Here is a 16,368-nt window from a genome sequence, read left to right as displayed (position 1 = left end):
CCATGATCACTGTCACCATGGACAGGACACGCTGGGTATTGTCACCTTGGGCACTGTCTATGAGCCGTCTCACCATGGGAATTGTCACCTTAGGTACAGTCACCATGGGCACTGTCACCGTGAACACTTTTACCATCAGCTCTGTTACCCTGGGTATTGTCACCATGGGAACTATCACCGTGACAGTTGTGAACATGGGCACTCTCACCATGAGCAATGTCACCATGAATACTGTCACCCTGTGTATGGTCACCATGGGCACTGTCACCGTGAGCACTACACCATGAGAATTGTGACAATGGGCACTGTCCCCATGGTCACATTCATGATAGAAACTAACGCAGTGAACACTGTCACCATGAGCAATGTCACTGTGTGCAGTTTCACCATACACACTATCACCGTAAGCAATGTCACCATGAGCAATATCACCATGGGCACTGTCACCATTTTGCACTGCCACCATGTGCAGTGTCACCATGGGCAGTTTCACTATGAGAACTGTCACCATGGGTAATAGCACCATGGGCACTGTCACCGTGAACACTGTCACTATGTGAATATTCACCATAGGCCCTGTCACCGTGAGAATTGTCACCATCGGCACTGTCAACATGGAGACTCTAACCTTGAGCACTGTCACCATGAGCACAGACACCATGGTCACATTCAATGTAAGACCTGTCACCACGGGGACTATCAACATTGGCACTGTCACCGTGGGGTTGTCACCATGAGCACTATCACCATGGGCGATGTCTCCATGGGCAGTTTCACCATGAGCACTGTCACTAATGGCACTCTCACCATCGGCACTGTCACCATGGGCACCATCACCGTGAGCACTGTCACCATGAGCCTTGTCACCCTGGGCGCTGTCACCATGGGCACTGTCACCGTGGGCATTGTCCCAATGGGAAGTATCACCCTGGGCTTTGTCAGCCTTGGCACTGTCCCCGTGGGCACTGACACCATGACATCTATCACCATAAACACTGTAAACATGGGCACTGTCACCATGAACACGGACACCATGAGCACTGCCACAATGAGCACTGTTATTTATGGCACTGCCAACATGAGCACTGTCACCATGGGCACTGTCACCATGGGCATGACACCATGGGCACTGTCACTGTGAGCACTACACCATGAGAATTGTGACTATGGGCACTGTTACCATGGACAATCTCACCATGGGAACTATCACCGTGAACACTGTCACCATGAACACTGTCACTGTGTGCAGTGTCACCATGCGCACTGTCACTGTAAGGACTATCACCATAAGCAAAGTCACCATGAGCAATGTCACCATGGGCACTGTCACCATTTTGCTCTGCCACCATGTGCAGTGTCACCATGGTTAATATCACCATAGGCACTTTCACTGTAAGAAATGTGACTGTGCGGAATGACTCTATGGGCACTGGCACCATGGGCATTGTCACTGTGAGCACTGTCACAACGGGCACTATCACCGTGAGAAATCTCACCATGCTAACTGTCCCCATGGGCACTGTCACCGTGAGAAGTGTCACCATGGGCACTGTCACTGTCGGCACTGTCACCATGGTCACTGTCATTGTGGGCACTGTCTCCATGGCCACTGCCACCGTGTGCTGTCACCATGAACTCTGTAACAATGCCCATTATAACCGTGTGCACTGTCACCATGGGCACTATCACCGTGAGCACTGTCAGCATGTGCACTGTCACTATTTAGCACTCTCACCAGGTGAACTACCACCATGGGCACTGTCACGATGTGCACTATCACCGTGAGCACTGTTACCATGGGCACTGTAACAATGCACAGGGTCACCATCAGTATTGTCCCGATGGGAACTGCCACCAAGAGCACTGTCACCATTAGCACTGTCACCACGAGCACTGGCACCTGGGCACTGCTACTATGAGCACTGTCACCATGAGATCTGTCGCTATGAGAACTGCCACCATGGGTATTTTCAACATGAGTACTGTCACCATGGTATTGTCACCATTTGCACTGTCACCATGAGTACTATTACCGTGAGCAGTATCACCGTGAGCACTATCACTGTGGTCACTGTCACCATGAGCACTGTCGCCATGGGTACTGGCACAATGTAGACAGGCACCGTGAGCACTGTCACCATGGGCACCATCAGTGTGAGCACTCTCACCATGGTCACTGTCACCTTGGGCACTGTTACCATGAGAACTGTCACCATAGGCAATGGCACCATGGGCCCTGTCATCATGGGCACTCTCACCATGGGCACTATCACTGTGAGCACTGTCACCATGGATACTGCAAACATGAGAACTGTCACCGTGAGTACTGTCACCATGAGTACAGTCTGCACGGGTTGTCACCATGTGCACTGTCACCATGAGAACTGTCAACAGGGGCACTGTCACCATTTATCACTGCCACCATGTGCAGTGTCACCATGGGCACTATCACCATGGAAAGTATCACCGTGAACACTGTCACCATAAACACTGCAACTGTGTGCAGTGTCACCATGCACACTGTCACCGTAAGGACTATCACTGTAAGCAAAGTCACTATGAGCAATGTCACCATGGGCACTGTCACCATTTTGCACTGCCACCACGTGCAGTGTCACCATAGGCACTTTCACCGTGAGAAATGTGACTGTGCGGAATGTCTCTATGGGCACTGGCACCATGGGCATTGACACTGTGAGCACTGTCACAACGGGCACTATCACCATGAGAAATCTCATCATGGTAACTGTCCCCATGGGCACAATCACTGTGAGAAGTGTCACCATGGGCACTGTCACTGTCGGCACTTTTACCATGGGCACTTTCATTGTGGGCACTCTCACCATGGACACAGCCACCTTGGGCTCTGTCACGATGAACACTGTAATAATACCCATTATCACCGTGGGCACTGTCACCATGGGCACTATCACCGTGAGCACTGTCAGCATGTGCACTGTCACTATTTAGCATTGTCACCAGGTGAACTACCACCATGGGCACTGTCACGATGTGCACTACCAACGTGAGCACGGTTACCATGGGCACTGTAACAATGCACAGGGTCACCATCGGTACTGTCCCCATGGGAACTGCCACCAAGAGCACTGTCACCATTAGCACTGTCACCACGAGGACTACCACCTTGGGCACTGCTACTATGAGCACTGTCACCATGAGAACTGCCACCATGGGTATTTTCAACATGAGTACTGTCACCATGGGTATTGTCACCATTTGCACTGTCACCATGAGCATTATTACCATGAGCTCTATCACAGTGAGCACTCTCACTGTGGTCAGTGTCACCATGACCACTGTCGCCATGGGTACTGGCACAATGCAGACTGGCACCATGAGCCCTGTCACCATGGGCACTCTCAGTGTGAGCACTCTCACCATGGTCACTGTCACCATGGGCACTGTTACCATGAGCACTGTCACCATAGGCAATGGCGCCGTGGAAACTTTCACCATGGGCACTGTCACCATGGGCACTGTCACCATGGGCAGTATCACTGTGAACACTGTCACCATGGTTACTGCAACCATGAGAACTGTCACTGTGAGGACTGTCTGCATGGGTTGTCACCGTGTGCACTGTCACCCTGAGAACTGTCAACATGGGCACTTTCACCATTTTTCACTGCCACCCTGTGCCTTGTCCCCATGGGAACTATTACCATGAGAACTGTCACCATGAGTACTGTCATCATTGGCACTGTCACCAAGGGCACGGCCACCATGTGCACAGTTACCAAGGTCACTATCACCGTGAGCACTGTCACCATGGGAACTACCAACATGGGCAATGTCATCATGAGCACTTTCACAATGGGAACTGCCACCATGGGCACTATCAATGGGCGGACTCTCACCATGGGCACTATCACCATAGGCACTATCACCGTGAGCACCGTCACAGTCGGCACTGCCACCATGAGCACTATTACTGTGAGCACTAGCACCGTGAGCACTCTCACCGTGGTCAATGTCACCATGGGCACTGTCACTATTGGTATTGGCACAATGCGGACTGTCACAGTGTGATCTGTCACCATAGACACTATCACCATGAGCACTCTCACCGTGGTCACTGTTACCATGGGTCCTGTCACTGTGAGCACTGTTACCATAGGCAATGGCTCCGTGGGCACTGACTCCATGGGCACTGTCATCATGGGCATTGTCACCATGGGCAGTGTCACCATGGGCACTGTTAACATGGGCACTATCACCATGAGCACTGTCACCACGGGTACAGCTACCATGAGCAGTGTCAGCATCGGTTGTGACCGTGTGCATTGTCACAATGAGAACTGTCAGCATGGGAACTGTCACCATTTTTCACTGCCACCATGTGCACTACCACTATGTGCACTGTCACCATGGGCACTATCACCGTGAGCACTGTCACCATGAATACTGTCATCATGGGCACTGTCACCAAGGGCACAGCCACCATGTGCACTGTTAACATGGTCACTATCACCATGAGCACTGTCACCATGGGAACTACCCACATGGGCACTGTCATCATGAGCACTTTCACAATGGGAACTGCCACCATGGGCACTATTAACACGAGCACACTCACCATGGGCACTATCCCCAAGGGCACTGTCAGTTTCAGCACTATCACCATGGGTACTGCAACCATGACCACTGTCACCATAAGCACTGTCCCCATTCTCTGTATCACCATGGGCACTGTCACCATGGGCACTATCACCTTGAGAACTGTCAGCCTGGGCACTGTCACCATGGGTATTGTGACTTTGGGCACTGTCACCATGAGCACTGTCACCTTGGGCACTGGCACAATGTGGACTGTCACCATGAGCACTGTCATCATGGGCAGTATCACCATTAGAACTGTCACCGTGGTCACTGTTACCATGGCCACTCTCACCGTGAGCACTATCACCGTGAGTGTTGTGACCATGGGCACTTTCACCATGGGCAGTGTCCCCATGGACAATTTCACTGTTAGGACTGTCACCATGGACACTATAACTATGGACACTGTCACCGTGGGCTCTGTCACCATGGGCACTTTCACCATGAGCACTGCCACTCTGACCACTCTCATCATAAGAACTGTCACCATGGGCACTTTCACAATGGGCATTTCCAACATTGGCACTATCACCATGAGCACTGTCAACAAGAGCACTGTCATGGTGGGCAATGTCACCATGCGCAATGTCACCACAAGGACTATCACATTAAGCAATGTCACCATGGGCACTGTCACCATTTTGCACTGCCACCATGTGCACTATCACCTTAGGCACTGTCACCATGAGCACTTGATCACTGAGTACTGTCACCATGGGTAATATCACCATGGGCACTGTCACCGTGAGAACTATCACCGTGAGCAATGCCATGATGGGCACTGGCGCCGTGGGTCTTTTCACTATTAGCACTGAAACAATGTGCACTATCACTGTGAGACATCTCACCGTGCTAACTGTCCCCATGGGCACTGTCGCAGAGAGAAAAGTCATCATGGGCACTGTCACAGTCAGTATTCTCACCATGGGCACTCTCATTGTGGGCAATGTCTCCATGAGCACTATTACCATGAACACTGCTACCGTGAACACTCTCATGATAAGAACTGTCACCATGGGCACAGACACCATGGGCACTCTCACGGTGTGCACTGTCGCCAGGGGCACTGTCACAATGGGCACTGTCACCATGAGCACTGGAACCATGGGCACTCTCACCATGGGCACTATCACCATGAGCAATATCACCATGGGCACTCTCACTAATTTGCACTGCCACCAGATGCACCATGACCATGTGCAGTGTCACCATGGGCAGTGTCACCATCGGTAGTCACACCATGGGCACTGCCACCATGAGCACTGTCACCAAGAGCACTGTCACCACGAGCACTGCCACCATGAGCACTGTCACCAGAACTGTCAGTATGAGAACTGCCACCATGGGCACTTTCACCATGATTACTATCACCTGGGTATTGTCACCTTTGGCACTGACAACGTGCGTACTATCACCGTGAGAACTATCACCATGAGCACTGTCACCACGGGCACAGCCTTAATGCGGACTGTCATCATGAACACTGTCACCATGGGCACTACCACGGTGAGAACAGTCACCGTGGTCACTGTCACCATGGGCACTGTCACCATGAGCACTGTCACTAAGAGCATAATCACCATAGGCACTGTCACCGTGAGAACAGTCACCATGGGCACTGTCAACATGGAGACTATCACCTTGAGCACTGTCACCATGAGAAATTTCAACAGGATCACTTTCACCGTGAGAACTGTCACCACGGGGACTCTCACCATTGGCACTGCCTCCGAGGGGTTGTCATGATGAGCACTATCACCATGGGCAGTGTCTCCATGGGCAGTGTCACCGTGAGCACTCTCACAATTGGCACTATCACCATCGGCATGGTCACCGTGAGCACTGTCACAATGGGCATTGTCACACTGGGTGCTGTCACCATGGGCACAGTCATCGTTAGCACTCTCACCATGGACACTGTGATCTTGGGCACTGTCACCATGGGCTCGGCCACCGTTGGCACTGTCACAATGGGAAGTATCACCATGGGCTTTGTCAGCGTGGGCAATGTCACCCTGGGCACGGCCACCATGATATCTATCACCATAGGCACTGTCACCATGGGCACTGTCACCATGAGCACGGTCACCATGAGCACTGCCACAATTAGCACTGTCACTTATGGCACTGTCCTCATGAGAAGTGTCACCATGATCACTGTCACCATGGACAGGACACGCTGGGTATTGTCACCATGGGCACTGTCTATGAGCAGTCTCACCATGGGAATTGTCACCTTAGGTACTGTCATCATGGGCACTGTCACCGTGAACACTTTTACCATCAGCTCTGTTACCCTGGGTATTGTCACCATGGGAACTATCACCGTGACAGTTGTGAACATGGGCACTCTCACCATGAGCAATGTCACCATGAATAGTGTCACCCTGTGTATTGTCACCATGGGCACTGTCACCGTGAGCACTACACCATGAGAATTGTGACAATGGGCACTGTCCCCATGGTCACAGTCACGATAGGAACTAACGCCGTGAACACTGTCACCATGAGCAATGTCACTGTGTGCAGTTTCACCATACACACTATCACCGTAAGCAATGTCACCATGAGCAATATCACCATGGGCACTGTCACCACTTTGCACTGCCACCATGTGCAGTGTCACCATGGGCTGTTTCACTATGAGAACTGTCACCATGGGTAATAGCACCATGGGCACTGTCACCGTGAACACTGTCCCAATGGGAAGTATCACCCTGGGCTTTGTCAGCCTTGGCACTGTCCCCGTGGGCACTGACACCGTGACATCTATCACCATAAACACTGTAAACATGGGCACTGTCACCATGAGCACAGACACCATGAGCACTGCCACAATGAGCACTGTTATTTATGGCACTGCCAACATGAGTACTGTCACCATGAGCACTGTCACCATGGGCATGACACCATGGGCACTGTCACTGTGAGCACTACACCATGAGAATTGTGACTATGGGCACTGTTACCATGGACAATCTCACCATGGGAACTATCACCGTGAACACTGTCACCATGAACACTGTCACTGTGTGCAGTGTCACCATGCGCACTGTCACTGTAAGGACTATCACCATAAGCAAAGTCACCATGAGCAATGTCACCATGGGCACTGTCACCATTTTGCTCTGCCACCATGTGCAGTGTCACCATGGTTAATATCACCATAGGCACTTTCACTGTGAGAAATGTGACCGTGCGGAATGACTCTATGGGCACGGGCACCATGGGCATTGTCACTGTGAGCACTGTCACAACGGGCACTGTCACCGTGAGAAATCTCACCATGCTAACTGTCCCCATGGGCACTGTCACCGTGAGAAGTGTCACCATGGGCACTGTCACTGTCGGGACTGTCACCATGGGCACTGTCATTGTGGGCACTGTCTCCATGGCCACTGCCACCATGTGCTGTCACCATGAACTCTGTAACAATGCCCATTATCACCGTGTGCACTGTCACCATGGGCACTATCACCGTGAGCACTGTCAGCATGTGCACTGTCACTATTTAGCACTGTCACCAGGTGAACTACCACCATAGGCACTGTCACGATGTGCACTATCACCGTGAGCACGGTTACCATGGGCACTGTAACAATTCACAGCGTCACCATCAGTATTGTCCCGATGGGAACTGCCACCAAGAGCACTGTCACCATTAGCACTGTCACCACGAGCACTGGCACCTGGGCACTGCTATTATGAGCACTGTCACCATGAGATCTGTCGCTATGAGAACTGCCACCATGGGTATTTTCAACATGAGTACTGTCACCATGGTATTGTCACCATTTGCATTGTCACCATGAGCACTATTACCGTAAGCACTATCACTATGAGCACTCTCACTGTGGTCACTGTCACCATGAGCACTGTCGCCATGGGTACTGGCACAATGTAGACAGGCACCGTGAGCACTGTCACCATGGGCACCATCAGTGTGAGCACTCTCACCATGGTCACTGTCACCTTGGGCACTGTTACCATGAGCACTGTCACCATAGGCAATGGCACCATGGGCCCTGTCATCATGGGCACTCTCACCATGGGCACTATCACTGTGAGCACTGTCACCATGGATACTGCAAACATGAGAACTGTCACCGTGAGTACTGTCACCATGAGTACAGTCTGCACGGGTTGTCACCATGTGCACTGTCAACAGGGGCACTGTCACCATTTATCACTGCCACCATGTGCAGTGTCACCATGGGCACTATCACCATGGGAAGTATCACCGTGAACACTGTCACCATAAACACTGCAACTGTGTGCAGTGTCACCATGCACACTGTCACCGTAAGGACTATCACTGTAAGCAAAGTCACTATGAGCAATGTCACCATGGGCACTGTCACCATTTTGCACTGCCACCAGGTGCAGTGTCACCATAGGCACTTTCACCGTGAGAAATGTGACTGTGCGGAATGTCTCTATGGGCACTGGCACCATGGGCATTGTCACTGTGAGCACTGTCACAACGGGCACTATCACCGTGAGAAATCTCATCATGGTAACTGTCCCCATGGGCACATTCACTGTGAGAAGTGTCACCATGGGCACTGTCACTGTCGGCACTTTTACCATGGGCACTTTCATTGTGGGCACTCTCACCATGGCCACTGCCACCTTGGGCTCTGTCACGATGAACACTGTAATAATACCCATTATCACCGTGGGCACTGTCACCATGGGCACTATCACCGTGAGCACTGTCAGCATGTGCACTGTCACTATTTAGCACTGTCACCAGGTGAACTACCACCATGGGCACTGTCACGATGTGCACTACCAACGTGAGCACGGTTACCATGGGCACTGTAACAATGCACAGGGTCACCATCGGTACTGTCCCCATGGGAACTGCCACCAAGAGCACTGTCACCATTAGCACTGTCACCACGAGGACTGCCACCTTGGGCACTGCTACTATGAGCACTGTCACCATGAGAACTGCCACCATGGGTATTTTCAACATGAGTACTGTCACCATGGGTATTGTCACCATTTGCACTGTCACCATGAGCATTATTACCATGAGCTCTATCACAGTGAGCACTCTCACTGTGGTCAGTGTCACCATGACCACTGTCGCCATGGGTACTGGCACAATGCAGACTGGCACCATGAGCCCTGTCACCATGGGCACTCTCAGTGTGAGCACTCTCACCATGGTCACTGTCACCATGGGCACTGTTACCATGAGCACTGTCACCATAGGCAATGGCGCCGTGGGAACTTTCACCATGGGCACTGTCATCATGGGCAGTGTCACCATGGGCACTGTCACCATGGGCACTGCCACCATGGGCAATATCACTGTGAGCACGGTCACCATGGGTACTGCAACCATGAGAACTGTCACCGTGAGGACTGTCTGCATGGGTTGTCACCGTGTGCACTGTCACCCTGAGAACTGTCAACATGGGCACTTTCACCATTTTTCACTGCCACCCTGTGCCTTGTCCCCATGGGAACTATTACCATGAGAACTGTCACCATGAGTACTGTCATCATTGGCACTGTCACCAAGGGCACGGCCACCATGTGCACAGTTACCAAGGTCACTATCACCGTGAGCACTGTCACCATGGGAACTACCAACATGGGCAATGTCATCATGAGCACTTTCACAATGGGAACTGCCACCATGGGCACTATCAATGGGCGGACTCTCACCATGGGCACTATCACCATAGGCACTATCACCGTGAGCACCGTCACAGTCGGCACTGCCACCATGAGCACTATTACTGTGAGCACTAGCACCGTGAGCACTCTCACCGTGGTCAATGTCACCATGGGCACTGTCACTATTGGTATTGGCACAATGCGGACTGTCACAGTGTGATCTGTCACCATAGACACTATCACCATGAGCACTCTCACCGTGGTCACTGTTACCATGGGTCCTGTCACTGTGAGCACTGTTACCATAGGCAATGGCTCCGTGGGCACTGACTCCATGGGCACTGTTATCATGGGCATTGTCACCATGGGCAGTGTCACCATGGGCACTGTTAACATGGGCACTATCACCATGAGCACTGTCACCACGGGTACAGCTACCATGAGCAGTGTCAGCATCGGTTGTGACCGTGTGCATTGTCACAATGAGAACTGTCAGCATGGGAACTGTCACCATTTTTCACTGCCACCATGTGCACTACCACTATGTGCACTGTCACCATGGGCACTATCACCCTGAGCACTGTCACCATGAATACTGTCATCATGGGCACTGTCACCAAGGGCACAGCCACCATGTGCACTGTTAACATGGTCACTATCACCATGAGCACTGTCACCATGGGAACTACCCACATGGGCACTGTCATCATGAGCACTTTCACAATGGGAACTGCCACCATGGGCACTATTAACACGAGCACACTCACCATGGGCACTATCCCCAAGGGCACTGTCAGTTTCAGCACTATCACCATGGGTACTGCAACCATGACCACTGTCACCATAAGCACTGTCCCCATTCTCTGTATCACCATGGGCACTGTCACCATGGGCACTATCACCTTGAGAACTGTCAGCCTGGGCACTGTCACCATGGGTATTGGGACTTTGGGCACTGTCACCATGAGCACTGTCACCTTGGGCACTGGCACAATGTGGACTGTCACCATGAGCACTGTCATCATGGGCAGTATCACCATTAGAACTGTCACCGTGGTCACTGTTACCATGGCCACTCTCACCGTGAGCACTATCACCGTGAGTGTTGTGACCATGGGCACTTTCACCATGGGCAGTGTCCCCATGGACAATTTCACTGTTAGTACTGTCACCATGGACACTATAACTATGGACACTGTCACCGTGGGCTCTGTCACCATGGGCACTTTCACCATGAGCACTGCCACTCTGACCACTCTCATCATAAGAACTGTCACCATGGGCACTTTCACAATGGGCATTTCCAACATTGGCACTATCACCATGAGCACTGTCAACAAGAGCACTGTCATGGTGGGCAATGTCACCATGCGCAATGTCACCACAAGGACTATCACATTAAGCAATGTCACCATGGGCACTGTCACCATTTTGCACTGCCACCATGTGCACTATCACCTTAGGCACTGTCACCATGAGCACTTGATCACTGAGTACTGTCACCATGGGTAATATCACCATGGGCACTGTCACCGTGAGAACTATCACCGTGAGCAATGCCATGATGGGCACTGGCGCCGTGGGTCTTTTCACTATTAGCACTGAAACAATGTGCACTATCACTGTGAGAAATCTCACCGTGCTAACTGTCCCCATGGGCACTGTCGCAGAGAGAAAAGTCATCATGGGCACTGTCACAGTCAGTATTCTCACCATGGGCACTCTCATTGTGGGCAATGTCTCCGTGAGCACTATTACCATGAACACTGCTACCGTGAACACTCTCATGATAAGAACTGTCACCATGGGCACAGACACCATGGGCACTCTCACGGTGTGCACTGTCGCCAGGGGCACTGTCACAATGGGCACTGTCACCATGAGCACTGGAACCATGGGCACTCTCACCATGGGCACTATCACCATGAGCAATATCACCATGGGCACTCTCACTAATTTGCACTGCCACCAGATGCACCATGACCATGTGCAGTGTCACCATGGGCAGTGTCACCATCGGTAGTCACACCATGGGCACTGCCACCATGAGCACTGTCACCAAGAGCACTGTCACCACGAGCACTGCCACCATGAGCACTGTCACCAGAACTGTCAGTATGAGAACTGCCACCATGGGCACTTTCACCATGATTACTATCACCTGGGTATTGTCACCTTTGGCACTGACAACGTGCGTACTATCACCGTGAGAACTATCACCATGAGCACTGTCACCACGGGCACAGCCTTAATGCGGACTGTCATCATGAACACTGTCACCATGGGCACTACCACGGTGAGAACAGTCACCGTGGTCACTGTCACCATGGGCACTGTCACCATGAGCACTGTCACTAAGAGCATAATCACCATAGGCACTGTCACCGTGAGAACAGTCACCATGGGCACTGTCAACATGGAGACTATCACCTTGAGCACTGTCACCATGAGAAATTTCAACAGGATCACTTTCACCGTGAGAACTGTCACCACGGGGACTCTCACCATTGGCACTGCCTCCGAGGGGTTGTCATGATGAGCACTATCACCATGGGCAGTGTCTCCATGGGCAGTGTCACCGTGAGCACTCTCACAATTGGCACTATCACCATCGGCATGGTCACCGTGAGCACTGTCACAATGGGCATTGTCACACTGGGTGCTATCACCATGGGCACAGTCATCGTTAGCACTCTCACCATGGACACTGTGATCTTGGGCACTGTCACCATGGGCTCGGCCACCGTTGGCACTGTCACAATGGGAAGTATCACCATGGGCTTTGTCAGCGTGGGCAATGTCACCCTGGGCACGGCCACCATGATATCTATCACCATAGGCACTGTCACCATGGGCACTGTCACCATGAGCACGGTCACCATGAGCACTGCCACAATGAGCACTGTCACTTATGGCACTGTCCTCATGAGAAGTGTCACCATGATCACTGTCACCATGGACAGGACACGCTGGGTATTGTCACCATGGGCACTGTCTATGAGCAGTCTCACCATGGGAATTGTCAACTTAGGTACTGTCATCATGGGCACTGTCACCGTGAACACTTTTACCATCAGCTCTGTTACCCTGGGTATTGTCACCATGGGAACTATCACCGTGACAGTTGTGAACACGGGCACTCTCACCATGAGCAATGTCACCATGAATAGTGTCACCCTGTGTATTGTCACCATGGGCACTGTCACCGTGAGCACTACACCATGAGAATTGTGACAATGGGCACTGTCCCCATGGTCACAGTCACGATAGGAACTAACGCCGTGAACACTGTCACCATGAGCAATGTCACTGTGTGCAGTTTCACCATACACACTATCACCGTAAGCAATGTCACCATGAGCAATATCACCATGGGCACTGTCACCACTTTGCACTGCCACCATGTGCAGTGTCACCATGGGCTGTTTCACTAGGAGAACTGTCACCATGGGTAATAGCACCATGGGCACTGTCACCGTGAACACTGTCACTATGTGAATTTTCACCATAGGCCCTGTCACCGTGAGAATTGTCACCATCGGCACTGTCAACATGGAGACTCTAACCTTGAGCACTGTCACCATGAGCACAGACACCATGGTCACATTCAATGTAAGACCTGTCACCACGGGGACTATCAACATTGGCACTGTCACCGTGGGGTTGTCACCATGAGCACTATCACCATGGGCGATGTCTCCATGGGCAGTTTCACCATGAGCACTGTCACTAATGGCACTCTCACCATCGGCACTGTCACCATGGGCACCGTCACCGTGAGCACTGTCACCATGAGCCTTGTCACACTGGGCGCTGTCACCATGGGCACTGTCACCGTGGGCACTGTCCCAATGGGAAGTATCACCCTGGGCTTTGTCAGCCTTGGCACTGTCCCCGTGGGCACTGACACCGTGACATCTATCACCATAAACACTGTAAACATGGGCACTGTCACCATGAGCACAGACACCCTGAGCACTGCCACAATGAGCACTGTTATTTATGGCACTGCCAACATGAGTACTGTCACCATGAGCACTGTCACCATGGGCATGACACCATGGCCACTGTCACTGTGAGCACTACACCATGAGAATTGTGACTATGGGCACTGTTACCATGGACAATCTCACCATGGGAACTATCACCGTGAACACTGTCACCATGAACACTCACTGTGTGCAGTGTCACCATGCGCACTGTCACTGTAAGGACTATCACCATAAGCAAAGTCACCATGAGCAATGTCACCATGGGCACTGTCACCATTTTGCTCTGCCACCATGTGCAGTGTCACCATGGTTAATATCACCATAGGCAATTTCACTGTGAGAAATGTGACCGTGCGGAATGACTCTATGGGCACGGGCACCATGGGCATTGTCACTGTGAGCACTGTCACAACGGGCACTGTCACCGTGAGAAATCTCACCATGCTAACTGTCCCCATGGGCACTGTCACCGTGAGAAGTGTCACCATGGGCACTGTCACTGTCAGGACTGTCACCATGGGCACTGTCATTGTGGGCACTGTCTCCATGGCCACTGCCACCATGTGCTGTCACCATGAACTCTGTAACAATGCCCATTATCACCGTGTGCACTGTCACCATGGGCACTATCACCGTGAGCACTGTCAGCATGTGCACTGTCACTATTTAGCACTGTCACCAGGTGAACTACCACCATAGGCACTGTCACGATGTGCACTATCACCGTGAGCACGGTTACCATGGGCACTGTAACAATTCACAGCGTCACCATCAGTATTGTCCCGATGGGAACTGCCACCAAGAGCACTGTCACCATTAGCACTGTCACCACGAGCACTGGCACCTGGGCACTGCTATTATGAGCACTGTCACCATGAGATCTGTCGCTATGAGAACTGCCACCATGGGTATTTTCAACATGAGTACTGTCACCATGGTATTGTCACCATTTGCATTGTCACCATGAGCACTATTACCGTAAGCACTATCACTATGAGCACTCTCACTGTGGTCACTGTCACCATGAGCACTGTCGCCATGGGTACTGGCACAATGTAGACAGGCACCGTGAGCACTGTCACCATGGGCACCATCAGTGTGAGCACTCTCACCATGGTCACTGTCACCTTGGGCACTGTTACCATGAGCACTGTCACCATAGGCAATGGCACCATGGGCCCTGTCATCATGGGCACTCTCACCATGGGCACTATCACTGTGAGCACTGTCACCATGGATACTGCAAACATGAGAACTGTCACCGTGAGTACTGTCACAATGAGTACAGTCTGCACGGGTTGTCACCATGTGCACTCTCACCATGAGAACTGTCAACAGGGGCACTGTCACCATTTATCACTGCCACCATGTGCAGTGTCACCATGGGCACTATCACCATGGAAAGTATCACCGTGAACACTGTCACCATAAACACTGCAACTGTGTGCAGTGTCACCATGCACACTGTCACCGTAAGGACTATCACTGTAAGCAAAGTCACTATGAGCAATGTCACCATGGGCACTGTCACCATTTTGCACTGCCACCACGTGCAGTGTCACCATAGGCACTTTCACCGTGAGAAATGTGACCGTGCGGAATGTCTCTATGGGCACTGGCACCATGGGCATTGTCACTGTGAGCGCTGTCACAACGGGCACTATCACCGTGAGAAATCTCATCATGGTAACTGTCCCCATGGGCCCATTCACTGTGAGAAGTGTCACCATGGGCACTGTCACTGTCGGCACTGTTACCATGGGCACTGTCATTGTGGGCACTGTCACCATGGCCACTGCCACCTTGGGCTCTGTCACGATGAACACTGTAATAATACCCATTATCACCGTGGGCACTGTCCCCATGGGCACTATCACCGTGAGCACTGTCAGCATGTGCACTGTCACTATTTAGCACTGTCACCAGGTGAACTACCACCAAGGGCACTGTCACGATGTGCACTACCACCGTGAGCACGGTTACCATGGGCACTGTAACAATGCACAGGGTCACCATCGGTACTGTCCCCATGGGAACTGCCACCAAGAGCACTGTCACCATTATCACTGTCACCACGAGGACTGCCAACTTGGGCACTGCTCTTATGAGCACTCTCACCATG

The sequence above is a fragment of the Mesoplodon mirus genome (genome assembly GCF_964341445.2).
Source record: "Mesoplodon mirus genome assembly, contig: SUPER_3_unloc_11, whole genome shotgun sequence".
NCBI lineage: Eukaryota > Metazoa > Chordata > Mammalia > Artiodactyla > Ziphiidae > Mesoplodon > Mesoplodon mirus.
The sequence above is the reverse complement of the archived record's forward strand: the minus strand, read 5'-3'. Positions refer to the sequence as shown.